Genomic DNA, 16554 nt, shown 5'->3' with positions numbered 1-16554 from the left:
GCGCATTTAGGAAGGTAAAAGAAGACATAGCTTTTTAAAGAAAAAAATGAGGATTACCTAATTGTTTTGAAATAATTATCCTTGGCTCCAAAGATCAATAATAAAGGCAATGCTAGTCAAAAGCTGGACAGGCAGTTGCTGGGCAGATGTCCTTGCAGAAATATTTTTTGTGTAAGGTTGTGATGGCTTTTGTGCAAGGCTGTGATGTTCTGCAGTCTCTCATGAAACTTTTTGTTATCAGGCATATAGCATGAGAACCCTTTCTTTACGGCCTTCCCCAGCTTTATGTGTTATGGTTTTCTTAAATTAGGGACTCCATTTTAATTCTGACAACTTTCAGAGAGGGATGCTGTACACAAGAAGACTGTAACACTGCTAGATTTTGCTGTGAACCTTAAACTTCTCTAAGAAATAAAGTATATTGAAAATAAAGAGAAAATCGAATTAATCCTTATAAATATTTAAATTAAAAGGTCTCCAACGTGTTTTTCTGAAGCCTAACAAGATTTAATTCACATTAAGGGTAAATGTTCTTAAAATTTTATGCCAGATACAGTTTCTTTGAGATGTAAATCTTGCAAGAAATAACAAGACTGTTTATATTATATTATTTAGTCAGGCTATTTAAAAACTATGAAAATAAAAATAAAGTATATAAAACACTGTAACTTTAGTCCACATCAAAGATATACATACAAAAATATAAATAAAATTTAGTCCATTTAAATTTAGCTATTTGGCCATGTTTTCACTGCTTAAGAAATTTTTATTAAAGCCACTAATATAAGTTAAATGTTTTATTCCATTAGAGCAATGGTTCATAATTAGAACACCGCTTTAGTTTATTAGTTAAATCAAAAGATTAAAAATCAGAAATAATCATAGCATTATATCTCAGAATAAAATAATAATAAGCATGCTGAACAGCATAATATAAATTCTTATTAAGCATGAAATGTTTGCAAACAGATCTAAGAAAGCAAGTATTTCAGTATTTGCTAACATGAAAACAGATTCAAGATATGTAGTTTTAAAAAAGAATACTACATAACAATAGAATCACCAAACTATTTTTTCAACTCACATAATTATGTGTAAATGGATTTTTATGAGAGTTTCCCTGACTCTTGCCACAGAACTGACAACAGTGGTTCCTGGTTGAGGCAGTGGCAGACATGATAAGAAAGACTGCTTTGCTCCTTTATCTCAAGTCTCAAACTGTGTCATTATTAGGAGTTTTACCACAAAACGAATATATATATGGTGATGTTTAAAGTAAAATAAAATAATATTTAATAAAAATTGATAGTACCAGAATTTGGCTTTGACCTCTTTTTTTTTTTTTTCTCTCCATCACTCAGGCTGGAGTGCAGAGGCACAATAATTAGCTCACTGAAGCTTCAACCACCTCAACCTCCAGCCTCAACCTCCTGGGCTCAAGCCATCCTCCTATATCAGCTACTCAAGTAGCTGGGACTATAGGCACATACCACCAAGCCTGGCTAATTTTTAAAAATTCTGTAGAGACAGGGTCACACTATGTTGCCCAGGACTATGAACTCCTGGCCTCAAGTGGTCCTCCTGTCTCAGCCTGCCAAGGTGCTGGGAGCCACTGTGCCTGCCCTGGCTTTGATCTCTTGATGGTTAAGACAGTTCTCTGCCCCAGTGTCTCAGCTGAATTGCATACATACAAAATTTTGTGTTTTTTAAAAAAGACCTGGTCAGGTGCAGTGGCTCACGCATATAATCCCAGAACTTTGAGAGGCTGAGGCAGGTGGATCACATGAGGCCAGGTGTTTAAGACCAGCCTGGCCAACAAGGCAAAACGCCATGTCTACTAAAAATACAAAAATCAGCCGGGCATGGTGATGTGCACCAGTATTCCCAGGTACCGGGGAGGCTGAGGCACGAGAATTGCTTGAACCTGGGAGGCAGAGGTTGCAGTGAGCCAAGATTGTGCCACTGCATTCCAGCCTGGGCAACAGAGCAAGACTCTGTCTCAAAAACAAAACAAAAAAACAAATGAACAAACAAACAACAAAAAGACCTAACCCAATGGCTACATGAGTCACTCCATGAACAAGGTTTCCATGGGATGGATATTCTGTCAATGATTTAAACAACTTCCTAGTGTTAAATGCTTAGGTTGATTCAACTTTTTGAAAAGCAATTATGAAATGAAACCACCCTTTATCATCTGCATGAAATCCAACCTTTATTTCTTGATGATATCAATTTTTGAATAATTTATTCCATTCTAGTCCAAATCAACACTACAGGGCCAGGTGCAGTGGCTCACACTTGTAACCCCAGCACTTTGGGAGCATGAGGCGGTGGATTACTTGAGGCCAGGAGTTCAAAGCCAAATCAATACTACTTTTGGGCCAGAATCACACTGATTCAGTTGGTTGAGCTTCAAATTCATAATGAAGTCAGGTAGAGCAAGTTTCCCCTTATTAATCTTTGTCCAGGATTTTCCACCTACACATAAATACACTACTTATTTGTGCAGTTTCTTTAATCCTCATCCACTGGGAGCAGACAATGCATCCGATGTGTCCCCTAAACAATCCCTGCTGCCCAATCCCTCTAACCCCACAGGACCCGCTCCCTGTCCCCAACCCGGTCTTGGGTATAGTCCTGCCCAGGATGACCCCCCAAATGGCCTCTTCACAGGCCCATTTCACTGGGTCACAGTGACATGGAGATGGGAGGGGACTGAGGCAAGGCCCTCAGTGAGTACCAGCAAATGTGTGCGGCAGGACATTGCAGAGTCAGAGATTAGCAAGTCCTGAACACAGCACTGCAGGGAGAAGACAGAACAATCAACCACAGTGTGACTTTCACCTGGGAAAGTGCTAGTTCTGATTCTTCTTTCTTCTCTCTCCTCCTTCAGGCTTGTTTCTTAGGTAAAATCGGTCTGGATAAGTCACTTTTGAGTGTGGAAAATATTTTTTTTAGGGCTTCAAATCAACACACTACTTCCTGGGGCACAAACCTGGCAAGAGGGGGAATTCAACATGTGGAAGAGGTGGTCCTAAGCTGTCCACTGGAAAAGGAGGGACTCAGGGAAAAGAAACTCCTACATGAGAAACGTGAGCTAGTTCTATTCCTGTCCTCAGAACACCCTCCAGCTGAATGAAGCCACATATTAAGTGCCAGCCATGGGGATGTGGCGGGACTGACCCCCCACTTCAAGTTACAGAGCCCACAGTCCCTGCACAGGATCACCAGGGGAGGGTGGGCAGAGCTTTTCCCTTCTCCTGGTCCTGAGCTTCCCAGTCTCCCTCCCATTCCCGAGCCTTAGCCCCCAAACTGCAGTTAGCCTCCTTCACCAGGCTCCCCTCCCAAGGCCTGGTGCTCCTCCTCATTGCACAGTCAGTGAGTAAGTGAAATACACTTACTTTATAAACATGTAAATAGGACTATGAAAGTATATAAATCAAGGAGGGCATATAGGGAGGTGGAATATAGAGAAAGTATTCTGGAAAACTTTGTATAAAATAAATGAACGTTGAAAGACTCACCCAAAGTAACCAGATGACTGCTTCTCCAGCATCACATCTCTGTGCAGCTTTCTCTGAAGGACACATTCTTCCTGAGTGAGGTCCACAGTATCATCCTTGAGGGATACTTATTTCGGGAAATACCGCAGACATTCTCATTCGGGCTGCACCATCCCTGACAATGTCCATAGCCAATGGTCAAAGACAATCTCGCTTTTCCACTGGGGGATAAAAAAAAGAAACAGCTAAGTTTATGAAAAGCTCAAGGTCTTTTTGAGGTCTAGTAAAATTCCCTGGGCTGACTTGGCATACGCCTTTCAAATACATCCACAGAGATGCACACACTCTGAATACATGATAAACTTTATTATAAAGGACTCTCACAGGTGTGGTTAAATATCCTTATTCTGCAATGAAACGCTAATTGTTCCCTTGCCCGAGACAGATTTATGTTCCAAAGTGTAAATATATTTGAGCCCAAATATTTAATATTGAAAGCCCTTAAAATATGGAGACAGAAGAATCACTTCTAGGAAAATCAGAAGGGTGATTTTTTTGGAAAAAAAATTTTTGGAAAAAATCTTTAAGAGAGGAAGGGGTGAGGCAAATGGAAAAATAAGACCCTCCAGTGATCATCTCCCCAACAAAAACATGAAATTAAACAACTATCCAAGCACAAAAGCACCTTTACAAATGCTAAGGAATCCAATAGAGCACCTGTTTTTAGCACAATAAGAAAAGAGGCATTGAAGAAGGTAGGAAGGACAGAGTCTCACTGCTCACCTCAGCGCTTCCCCAACTCCAGGCAGTGCAGCACAGAAACACAACCCACAGGAGGGAAGGTGAGTGATGTGACTGAAGGACTTTGACTTGGATCCCAGTGTTGGGCCCAGCACAGTAAAACACAGGGCCAGGGAGAACCCCACAGCCACTGACCCCAGGCCAGAACTCATGGACAAAGTCTCTGGAATCACCCCAGCACTTGGTGGAAAACTGCAGCCCCAATAGGACAGTCTCATGTTCTGACCTGCACCACCTCTGGCCTTCGATAGTGGCATCAGGCCACGAGCAAACCTCAGCAGCAGTCAGGGCGTACCAGCATGGGCCTGGGACACACTCCAGGGTTGTGCTGGCCCCAGTTTCCATGGGCTTTGGCCCGACCCAGCTAAGCATGAGTCTTGGTGGCCAAGGGACTGCCCTCACCATCCCTCCCTAAACCCTGGGCAGCACAGTGCAAAGAGTGACTCCACCCACTGGAGGGAAGTAAAGGAAAGAAACTAAGCACAGGGCTTTGCCTGGCAATGCAGTGCTGGCACACCATCGTGAAACCCAACACTGGGCAAGACTCAGTGGCCCCTGACCAAGGCTGGTCCCTGTGGACAGAGCCACTGGACTTGTCACAGTGCCAGGTGGAGACCAGCAGCCCTGGTGGAACAGTCTCATGTCCCAGCCCACATCACCACTGACTCTCTGCAGCAGCCTAGAGCCATGAATAAATCTCAGGGGCCAGAAAGCTGTAGCCGTGGAACTTGAGGATACCCCTGCGCTGCGCTGGCCTCAGTGGCTTTGGGCATGATGTAGCATCATAGCAGCTGTGGTGGCCACAGGACTCCCTGTCTCATCCATGCCCCACTACAAGCAGCACAGCATGGAGACTGCTTCAGGGAAGCAAAGGAAAGCAGGCACATGTGGCCTTGCAGCCCAGTGCTGAGCCCACTACAGAGATCCAGCCCTGGGCACAGCCCTGCAGTGCTTGACCCCAACCTGGGGACCGTAAACAGAACCCCTGGAGCTGTTCCGGCCCCAGGCAGAAACGTGAAAACCCAGTGGGATGAAATACACTCTGTAAGCCCCGCTCTAGTCCTTCCAGGCCGGAACGACAAAGCAACTTTGGATATGTGGCAAACCCAGGCTTAGAGCGCCCTCTAATGCTAAAAAAGCAGCAGTGACCACAGTTGAAAAATGTAATGAACCAAATAAAAAATACCAGCAGAATCAATCAATCAAACAGAAAAAAGAATCAATGAGCTCAAAGACAGGCTTTTTGAAAAGATATCAAATCAGACAAGGACGTAACAACAACAACAACAAAATTACAGGACTATTTCCCTGATGAATATAGATGCAAAAATCCTCACAAAATACTAGCAAACTAAATCCCATAGCACATCATGAAGATTATTCACCAAGATCAAGTAGAATTCATCCCAGAAATATAAAGATGGTTCAACATATGCAAATCAATAAAGGTGATACATCAGATTAATGGAATGAAGGACAAAAACCATATGCTCATCTCATTAGATAAAAACTGTCAACGGATTGGGTATAGAAGAAATATACCTCAATATAATAAAGGCCATATATAACAGAACCATCATACTGAATGGGACAAGCTGGATGTTTTCTCTCTAAGATCTGACACAAGATAAGGATGCTTATGCTTACCATTTTTATTCAATGTAGTATTGAAAGTCCTAGCCAGACCAATCAGGTAAGAAAAAGAAATAAAAGGCACAGCTGCATAGCTACTTTTGTGTTGATATATTATTTTTATTAGAAAATATATTTTGGTGAATGTGAAAATTTTATAAAAGTGAGCTCCTATCAGTGTACACTCTAAAAACCATGCTTCATTCCATTCTTACCTGAACTGTAACCCACTGTTTATGGGACTTGGGTGACAAAATCCCAAGTCTTCAATATCAGCCAGATAACACAGGCAGAACTTCCTCAAATAAAACTCTTAGGAGCTACTGATGTTGCCATGATTAAAGGAGAAGAAAGGGATGGGTCATTTGTTTTCTCATTTGCAACATGATCGTAAAAAATGTGTGCGTCCTTGTGTTGGATGTTTAAATTGTATCATTTATGTACATCACTTACTGATGTGCTTACATTTGAAAACATAAAAAGAGCATAGCTTGGTTTGTCATTATCATATAGGTCAACAATACCATCATTGTCATCACCATCATTATATTTTGTACATTAAAGTAAAAATGGACAAAAAGGATCTGGGAGGTGAGATTGACCATGCATTGTGTGAACAGATTACGGATGTGAGTACACTGGACAACATGCCCCACCTTGTGGCAAAATTCTATCTGGAAAACAAGGAATGGAACTATGTAGAGAGAGCTGGCACACTCAGAGAAAGCAAGATCATCACCAATTAGATGTCAGTGCTATTTACAGAGATATTGAAACCTATGGACTCCAGGAGGATAGAGAAACTTCAGGAACATTTGGGTAATGGGTGGCTGCTATTACTTAACACCTATGTGACAATTATCCCGTTTTAGCAAATGGAAAGGAAAGTACAGCTTAGGACGCTTGTTTGCCTCTAGCATGTTTATAGTATCAAGACATTTGAATCTTTTTTCAGGAAAATCAGAAGAGAAAGTCTTGTTCCAAAGTAAAGAAATAGAAAAACTCGGAGTAGCTTCATCACATATAAAAAGCTGCCTTGACTGCGAAACCCAAGCAGTCCTGCACCACAGTCAGTTCCCCTGATCAATAACACAACAAGGGGAAAGTCTGGTTTTCTTGCTAAAGAGATTTCACTTTACCATCATATTCTTTGTAGCTTAGCAACAAGAAAATGTGATTTGTTCATATTTTATTGTTCATGGCTAAGTGCATATGATATAGGTTGAGAAAAAATTAAAACCCAAGCACAGAGATCAGGACTACATAAGGTTCAAAATTCCTTAAATTTCATTCTAGTTAAAAATGAGTTCTGGCATATCCATCCCTTATCAAAGAAAAGATAAAAGTTGTCTTAAATGAATAATATATGGAGTAAAAATTAATGGAGACAAATATACTTATAACTGCTTAATTCTGAGAAATGATAATCTTATATCCAAGGAATTGAAACAGTGAAATCACCATAATTACTTTAATTTCTTTATTTTAAATGTGATTGCAGCCTTGTCACTGTCTTCTTATTTGAAATTTCTTAACTGCTACAGCACATACTTAAGTATTGACATCATTAATTTGAAATTTGCAAAACTAAAACTGGGACAAGGAGGTCTTTCGAAAATAGTTTGATATTTTTAGGAATATTAGGTATATTCTATATGTAAGATATGTTTTTCGAATTTTTTTTAAACTCATGTCTGACTGAAAAAAACTTTATTTTTTAAAAATTACCTACATTCCTAGAACTCACTTTTCAAATAAAAGTTTTAATTTTTACGAATATGAAAGAAGCAAAACTTACAGAACTAAAACTTATTCCATCCGTGATGAATATAAGTATGAAAATGAATTAATAAAGTTTTGGTCTAAAATGACTAGGTAATATATGTAGCTTAAGAACTATATAGCAAGTAAATGAAAGTCATTTTATTCAGAGAATTTGATGGGAACCTAATATTTTTTGAGTATTTCCTATAAGATAAATGAAACTAGACTAACTTGTATGAGTCACCAAATTAAAGGATAAATATGCGAAGAAAACAAATTCTTTATTGCATTATAATGAAAAGAATCTTATGAACTGTAGGACTCTTTGATCTGGATGTTTAGTCTGAGGCTAATGAAAGAACTCATTCATCTGATTTTTTCCATGGCCTGTCTAGGATTTCTGGACACACACTGAGTCTAGAACTGTGGGCTAAATGGGCATTTCTTGAGTAAAAGAGGTAGACATCAAACTGTACACTGTGATTTATTTAACTTTTATGGAGTTGAGAAAATAAAATAATGTATGTTAACAGAAATCAAAACAGGGGCTGCATATGGTGGGGTGAGTGGATATTGGTTAACAAGTTACAAGGAGGTATTTTCTGCATCAATAGACATGATCCATATATTGATAAGGCTGTTGTATACTACAGGGAATATGAAGTTTAAAACTCTGTAACATGTGCACATTTTACTATATTTTAATTTTATATTGACACAAAATTTTTTAAAGGAAAAAAATAATCATTAAACAGTAATGGAGATAGGCCTATTTTATTTGTAAATCTTCTCTGACGGTAAAACTGACCAATTCAGGCTGCCAGTTGATGGCTGGGTTTCAGGTGGAATGTTGGGATGTTCTTTGGTGTTTGTTGTTCCAGTAGGATCCACAGTTACCGGGCAGAGCCCTGTGATGGCTGCGGTGCAATGGAGGGACTGCGATCCTCTGTAGAGCTGAGGCCTGGGCTGACCCCTTGGGAAGCTGGACGAGGTGACTGTGGAGATGCTCGGTCCACGACTCACCTTCCATAGCCTCCAGGGGTAGACACTGGTGTGTCCACCGCTCACTGGCTCATGGGTTGGTCTCTTATTTTTATTGAGACCTGTTCAATCTGTTAGAAACTGACTTTACATAAGGCATGAAAAGCAGCCTGCGGAATCACTGGCTACACAGATTGAGGATAAATACCAACTCACTGACAAACAGCACTTGTGTTCAGAGTGTTCAGAGACGGAGTCATTTTTAGAAATGCCAGGCTAGAGAGTGTTTCAGTATAGCCACCCTTGCCGAGGCTTACAGAAGGGCAAAGACCACCATCTCAAGATTGATGGAAGAATCAGTTTTCTTGGTTCAAGAAATGAAGACGGAGAAATACAAATGTTCTAAACAAGAAGAGGTGACAGACGAGAGGCTAAAAATGCTAGAGTATCCTAGAAGAGCTCATAGGGATCACCCCATCACAAGCAATCTTTCCAAACCTCCCAGGAGGCCAGGAGCCAAGCAAGCCCTGCTGGTCCCTTCCCCAGGAGTGGGCCTGGGTCTTAAAGAGTGCTGCCCCTCCCCTCCACTCAGGCCTCCCAAGCTGCCAGGTGCATTCACTCACTTCGACTCCATCTGAGGGTCCAGGGGAGCCCCTTCCTGGGCTGGAGTTCCTCCCCCGTCACATGCTGGACACAGCAGTAGGCTCCTTCATGGGCAATTTCTCCAAATTTAAAGAAGACTGGAGATCCTGGAACACAGCAAGAAATGTGAAAGTTTCTCAGAAAGTTTGATTCTCTCTCATTGGCAGTGAAAGAAATGCTATACTTGAGACACTAATCTCTTCCTCAAATTGAAACATCATCAAAGTACATTTCTCAAGATAAAGCTCTGAAAATGTTAACTATATAAGTAAATAATTTACATTTTATTCTCCAATTATTGTATTATACTTTGAAAATATATGCAGTTTGTTAATAAAGACTTTTAGTACTCAATAGCAATATTTTTTCTAGAGTTATATTTCTAACAGTTATAAGTTAAAGCATTATTTTTTGGACTTAGTATGTATTCATTGAAAAATAACAAAATGTTTAATATATTTATTTGGGGATAAAGTGGGAAGGCATGTTTGAACTTTATATTATTTAATTGCTATATTCTAATAATGGATAAATTTTTTTTATAAAAAATTGTTAAATTACACAGAGATGGTTTTCTTCTACTACAAGTGCACTGTAGGAAAAGACTTTTTAAAGAAATCCTCTTGGATTGGGGAATTCCACATCACTGCCCCCCATTTCCTGTCAAAATCACCAGAACACTTCTCAGTGGAAAGCTGAGAAAAGTTGTAAGGGAATTTTCTCTCACAAAATTAAGCCAGGGTTTCCACAATGAGTATCTTTAGTCACCAAGGATACACCATTATTAGGCGATGAAGACAAACTGGGTCTTATGGTGGAAGAGAAGCAGCAAGTGACTTTTGAGCACAGGGAGTGGGGGTACAGGAGTAACATGAGATCAGTGACAGAGACAGCATCATCAGAAGTGCTCAGGTTGAAGACAGAGCAATGAAGACTCGAAAGTCCTTGTCCTCTTGATGACATTTTAGGAAGAAAAGGCAGATACCAAACAATATTATTAAATAAAGGCATAAATGGACACAGAGCATCAGAAGGTGGTTAAGTTTTACGGAGAAGAATGAAGAGGGGAGGGGAGGCAGTGACACATGGGAGGATGGGGGCAATATTGGTAGAAGAGGTCAGTAAAAAATATTGAGGATCACACACCTGAGCAGTGAGGACACCTGGGGTAAAGCTTTGCAGGTGAGGGGACAGAAATGACAATAGCCCAGAAGTGGGTATGAATGTGGTGGGTGTGAGAACCAGCCTGAGGTCAGAGTGGCTTGAATTCAGTGAACGATGGCCAGAGGAAGTTTAGTGAAGGCCACCAAGGGTCAGATGATGGAGGGAGCTCTCACCATGATAAGAATTTCATTTCAATTTAAAAGGTCAGGAGCTGCTGTGTATGGAAACTGGTAAAGCAGAGAGACCAGCTGGGAGGCTGTACCAGTGAATCGAAGTTGAGGAAGGTGATGGATTGACCTAGGGGGCAGTGGAGGTAATGATGGAGAGATGGGGTGAAGTCCAGGACCTGTGCTGGAGGCAAAGACCCTGAGACTTGCTGATGTCTATGGGTGCAAAGAAGAGGGGAGTCAGGACCAGGATAAGGGGTCAGGCCTACATGGACATCTGTGTGATGGGGGTGTCCTTCATTGGAACACGAAGGGATGGCAAAGAAGTGCATGTGGATGGGAAATTGGAATGAGCTTGTTTGGGAGAAGACTTTAGACAGAGAGCCTGATAATGAAGTCGAAATATCAAGTAATCAGGAGGATATAAGTGTAGGACTTAGAGGAGCAATCACAGCTGTAGTTATAAATGTGACAGGTCATTGGGGAGTGAAGTTACCACAACAGAGATGACGTGCAAGGCCTGAGAAGATTCCATGGGGCAAATTCAATGGTCTTGTTGGTGGCCAGAGCCTTCCTTAGGCTTCCTAGTCTCAACAATATCACAGAAAGCCTCGACAGTGACCTACCCAAGTCTCTCTCCATGAACTGGGACTTCAGTTGCACAGAATCCCCATAAATCAGCCTCCAGTATTTACATGTATGTATGTGTGTCCACACACCATGCATATATATGTACATCCTGAGGAAGATTCTCTCCTCGACCGAGTTCTAGCCAGGCTCCCCTAAGCCCTCTTGTCAACTAGGCCTCAATCTTAGCCTATAAAATTTACAGACTCAGCAGAAATAATTGTGTCCACCTCTCTTCCTACATTTAAAGATTTAAACAAACACTTACATGGTTTCTATCAGCACAAGGCTGCATCCCTAGGATAAAAGTGCCTGCCTGAGAAAACTCAAGACTGCCAAACAATTCACTGTTTTGGAAACACCTGACAATAAGCCCATCTTCCTTTCTTAGAGATTACCAGAAAGAGCTACACAATGGTGAATCCTTCCTCTATCACTTTGAGATGTATATTTCCTATACATCAGGAGTGTCTTTCTCAAGAACGTGACAGGCATTCCTTTGAAATGTAATCATCAGGAACTACAGAGCCTCTATTTCCCAGTCTGTGCGAAAGGGCAGAGTCCATCCACATGGCCAGCTAGAGACACCGCTGCTTAATCTCACTTACACTGACCAACCCTTTCAAAGTTTCTACTTTCCTGAGTCTACTGAGATCCCACTCATCCCCCTCCATCCTGCTGCTTTCTCCTTTAAAACATCCAGTCATCTCTGTTCAAATTAAAGTTGAGTTTAGTTCATGAGGGACTCTCTTTCCTACCAGAATAGTATATTGTTGATTAAAATCTGCCCTTACTACTTAACCAGTGCCTTTATCTTTGACAGTTAATACATGTACATACACGTATACTCATATGCATCTACATACACATATAACAATACATATATACACACATATTTAGAAATACATACATATTCTTAATGGCTACTATTAAAAGAAAAACTTTAAACAAATTAAAAGTTTAATTGAGCAAAGAACAATTCACACATCTGGCTCCACCAGAACCAGAGTATGTTCAGAGTGGCTCCAGGGCTTCCAGGTGGCTGAATAACATTCATGGACAGAGAAACGGAAGTAGCATACAGAAAATTACAGTGAGGAACAGAAACAGCTGAATTGGTTACAGCTTGACATCTGCCTTATCTGAACATGGCTTTAACAATTGTCTGACTGTGACTGGCCAAAACTTGGCTGCAGTGATTGGCTGAGACTTGGCTACCTGTTACAGGAGTAGGTTACAATCTGTTTACACATCCAATTAGGTTATGATTCACTATGTATGAAGAAACCATCAGTCTGAACTTAAAATATGTTAACGAGATAGCTTTCAGCTAACAATTCTTTGTCTCTCCTACTTATTTTAAAGATATTACGAGACATTTCCTTGAAGTTTTCCTATGATTTCTGCATTTATTTTCTTTTCCTTTGGTTTCTTGCTTTAATGCGTGTGTTTCTTCTCCATCTTTCATGCTACAGGAAGTCCTCAAATATCAAGTGGTCTTTGGCCCCCATACATATTTATGTGGTAGAAAGGAAACAGCTGAGTGGAGCTCTGTATGCTTGGGGCCTGTCCTTCTCAACACTTTCCTTCAGAGATGTTGAGTGTTGAACTAGTAACAGGCAAACAACAGTGTTGCCCACACTAACCTCTAAAAACATTATGTCTCTTTCTAAATGCTGTCTAGGACTTCTAGTATTATATTGCATAAAAGTGGTAAACATCGGTATCCCTGCCTTGTTCCAGATCTTTTATAAAACTTCGGCTTTTTCCTTTTCAGTATAACATTAGCATTGAGTGTTACATACGGCCTTTATTATGTTAAGGTGTTTTTCTTCTACACCTAATTTGTTGAGTTTTTAATCATAAAGAAATGTTGAATTTTACAGACTGCTTTTTCTACATCTATTGAGATGATCATAAAGTTTGTGTCCTTCATTCTGCTGATGTGATGTATTATGTTTATCAACTTGCATATGTAAAGCATCCTTGCATCGCTGGCATAAATTCTATTTGAGCATGGTCAATAATCTTGTTAATGTGCCATTGGATTTGGTTTTCTAGTATTTTGTGAGAATTTTTTAAAATTTATGCTCGCAGAGAGATTGGCCTATAGTTTTTTTTGTTTTTGTGCCCTTATCTTGTTTTGCTATATTTTCAAATAGCCTGTCTTTGAGCTCACTGATTTTTTTTTGTTTGATCAATTCTGTTGTTGATGTCCCCAGATGCATTTTTATTTTGTTCATTTTGTTTCCTGGCTCCAGTATTATTTACATCTTAAAAACATTATTTCAATCTTTCAACTTACTCTGATAAACTTCTGAATTAGTGATCTGTGTTTTTTGAAGTTTACTGAGTTTCCTTAAAATAGCTATTTTGAATTACGTCTGTAAGATTATACAACTTCATCACTTTAGGGTCAGTCCCTGGTGCCTTGTCCATTTGGTGAGGTCATTGTTCCCTGAATGTTCTTGATGTCAGGGGCACGTGACAATCTCGTGTATTGGAGAATTCCATTTTTTGTTGTGTGTCCATAGTTGTTATGTTCTTTTGGCCCAGAGGAACTAGAGCAAAACCTAAAGGGGTCCATTTGGTTCTACAAGTTTTTGCCTGGAGACAGGGAAACTCCAAAGGTTTTATGTATGGTCATTAGCTTGGGGAGAGTCACTGTGTGACTCTGCCTAGTGCTGGGCTTCACTGTGGCAGGCCTAGCACTGGGCTGCAGGGCCATGTGTTGTGCCTACTTCTCTTTCCTTACCCCAAAGAGACCTCTTTATCCACTCAGTGCTCCTTAGTTGAGGAATGGTGTTTGTGGCCACTGCAGTCATTGTAACACTGGGTTAACCCAAAGCCCACAGCTGCAAAGACCAAGGCAGCACAGAGACATCCTTAGACACATGCTGCTATGGCTTGCCTGCCAATGAGGTTTATTATTGGCTGTAGGCTGCAGCAGTGCAGCAGTGATACAAATAAGGACAAGAGACTGTGTCACCAGAGCTGCGGGTCTCCACATGACACTGCAGCAGTTCCAGCAGCTCTATCTGTGGGCATTGGCCTGGGGTCACGAACCATCAGGTTCTGGCTGGCCAATGTTGGGTTTCACCATGTCAAGCTAGTACTGAGCTGTAAGACAAAGTCCTGCACTTACTTCTCTCTCCCTCCCTGCCAGTGGATAGAGTCACTCTGCACTGTGCTGCCCAGGACTGGGGGAGAAAAGGTAGGAGCAGTCTCTTGGTTGCCAAGGCTGACGCTAATCTGGGTCACATCCAAATCCCATGCTGCCAGGACCAACACAGCCCTGGGTGCTCTTGTGGCCCAGGCTGATATGGCCTGTCTGCCAGTGGGGTTCACTCGTGGCCTAAGGCCACTGTGGAAGGCTAGCAGTGGTGTGAGCTGGAACACAAGACCATGGTTTGGGGCTGAAGGTTTCTGCCTTGCACTGGGGTGAGTCCAGAGGTGCCACCTACAGGACCTGGCCTGAGGTCAGGGGCCATGGGTTTCTGCCTGGTACTGGGTTTTGCCATGATGGGCCCAGCACTGGGCTCTAAGTCAAAGTCCTTTATGTACTTCCCACTTCTTTCCCCCGAGTGGGCTGCATCTCTCTCTATGCTGCACTGTGGAAAGCTGGGAGATGGGTGACACAGGCAATGTGACTCTGCCCTTCCTACCCACTTCACTGTCTCTTTATTATTGTGTCAAAACCAGGTATTATAATTTCTCACCTGAATTCCTTGGCTCTTGTGAAAGTTATTTGTAGATAGTTGTTCAATTTGATGTTTCTGCAGGAAGATGAACACTGAAGGGTTCTATTTCACCATTTGCTTCATTCCCTCATCTATAAAGATTACTTTCAAAGACACTCTTCTGACCTTCCCAGGACTGATTCTCATGTGTTCCACTTTTTAAATTTTTATTTTATTTTTTAGAGACACGGTCTTGCTCTGTCACCTAGGCTGGAGTAGAGTGGCATGATCATACCTCACTGCAGCCTCAAACACCTGGGCTTGAGCAATCCTCCCATCTCAGTCTCCCGAGTAGCTAGGATCACAAGTGTGTGCAACCACACCCATCTATTCATGTCTCCAACCTTTAAGAGCTTTCAATATTAAATATTTGGGCTCAAGTGAAGTTAAGTTTTGGAGAGTAAATCTCTCTTGGGCAAAACAGAAAACAACAGTGGTGTTCCTATAGATGAAAGAGGGAGAGGATAGCATTGCCCACTGCTCCCAGGTATCAAGGGCTGAGTTCTCTTCCTGTGAGTTCAGCTCACCCTATTCAGACTTGCTGGGAAGTGGACAGAGATGAAGGATCCAGGTTGTTGGCCATTTGGAAGTGAAGGGGTGCTGATATCTCAACGCTTCATTTCATTTTTCTCCAACTCTTTCTCTGCTTATATACGAGTTGAGTGATGTTGCTCTGCTGTGTAAACCATCAGTTTCCAACCACCTTCTCCATCAAACCTTATGCACTCAAGTTTATACATAGTGTGTGCTCCTGGAGTCTCCAAATCAAATGAAGTAGTTCCTTTTGGCTACAAATTAGATTGGATGAGAGGTGAGCAGTAAAAACAGTGATGATGAAATTAACAATTTCCTCAATTTATGGTTTCATCATTCTTATTACAATGAAGAAAAAGTTTCTAGTGATTTGTTGGAAAAACTGCTTCACTAAAATACTAGTATTTTTCTTTTCAGGAGAAACTACAGCCCTATATAAGCACAATGGTTGCAGGATGCAGTTTCAGAGGGTGACACAGATGGTCTCAGGTGGAGGTGGCCCCACTAAATGGAGTGTAGTATGTGTAAAGAAGCCTGTGCCCACATCATCACCTGGAAATGGCCATCCCATATCAGTATGACCTCAAGTCCTCATGGAGGTGCAAGTCCAAGTGGTCAAATAACCTGGCGTTGAAGGTGGCCTCCAGCTTGAAAGCAAAGATGTCCTGAGATATCCTCTGTAAATCACATTAGGGAGCCCTTGTGGAATAAGGCAGTTGATGCATTTGGTTTAGAATGGTAAAATCAAGGGGCTTGGATGTACAGATTCCAGTTCCCCTGAATGGGGACATGACCACATGAAGGACTGGCAAGTAAGAAGTTTGTAAATAATATGGCTGTCAGTGTTGGAAACATTTGTCAGTATTTTGTCCTTTTGAGTTTATGCAAGATCAGTAGGATGCTTTTGTCCCAATACTGCTCATGTTTTTCATGATGAAAATGTTTGTGTGTATATGTATGTTTATATTAATACTCTAACAAATGCCATGTGTGAAG

The 16554-nt window shown here is 41.2% G+C and overlaps 1 protein-coding gene across 2 annotated transcripts in view; it reads right to left on the bottom strand.

Annotated features, from left to right (window-relative positions):
- ZNF519 (zinc finger protein 519) overlaps nucleotides 1–16554 on the bottom strand; it is a 60297-nt gene that overhangs the window by 10460 nt on the left and 33283 nt on the right. For both annotated transcript variants that reach the window (XR_008673406.2, XR_008673407.2), the window contains exons 4-5: nucleotides 9308–9433; nucleotides 3528–3727 (exon numbers count right to left, since the gene is read on the bottom strand). The gene's annotated coding sequence lies outside the window, so the exon portion shown is untranslated. The remainder of the gene's footprint in view (nucleotides 1–3527; nucleotides 3728–9307; nucleotides 9434–16554) is intronic.

This window comes from Gorilla gorilla, chromosome 17 (genome assembly GCF_029281585.2).
Source record: "Gorilla gorilla gorilla isolate KB3781 chromosome 17, NHGRI_mGorGor1-v2.1_pri, whole genome shotgun sequence".
Classification (NCBI taxonomy): Eukaryota; Metazoa; Chordata; class Mammalia; order Primates; family Hominidae; genus Gorilla; species Gorilla gorilla.
The sequence above is the reverse complement of the archived record's forward strand: the minus strand, read 5'-3'. Positions and strand labels throughout refer to the sequence as shown.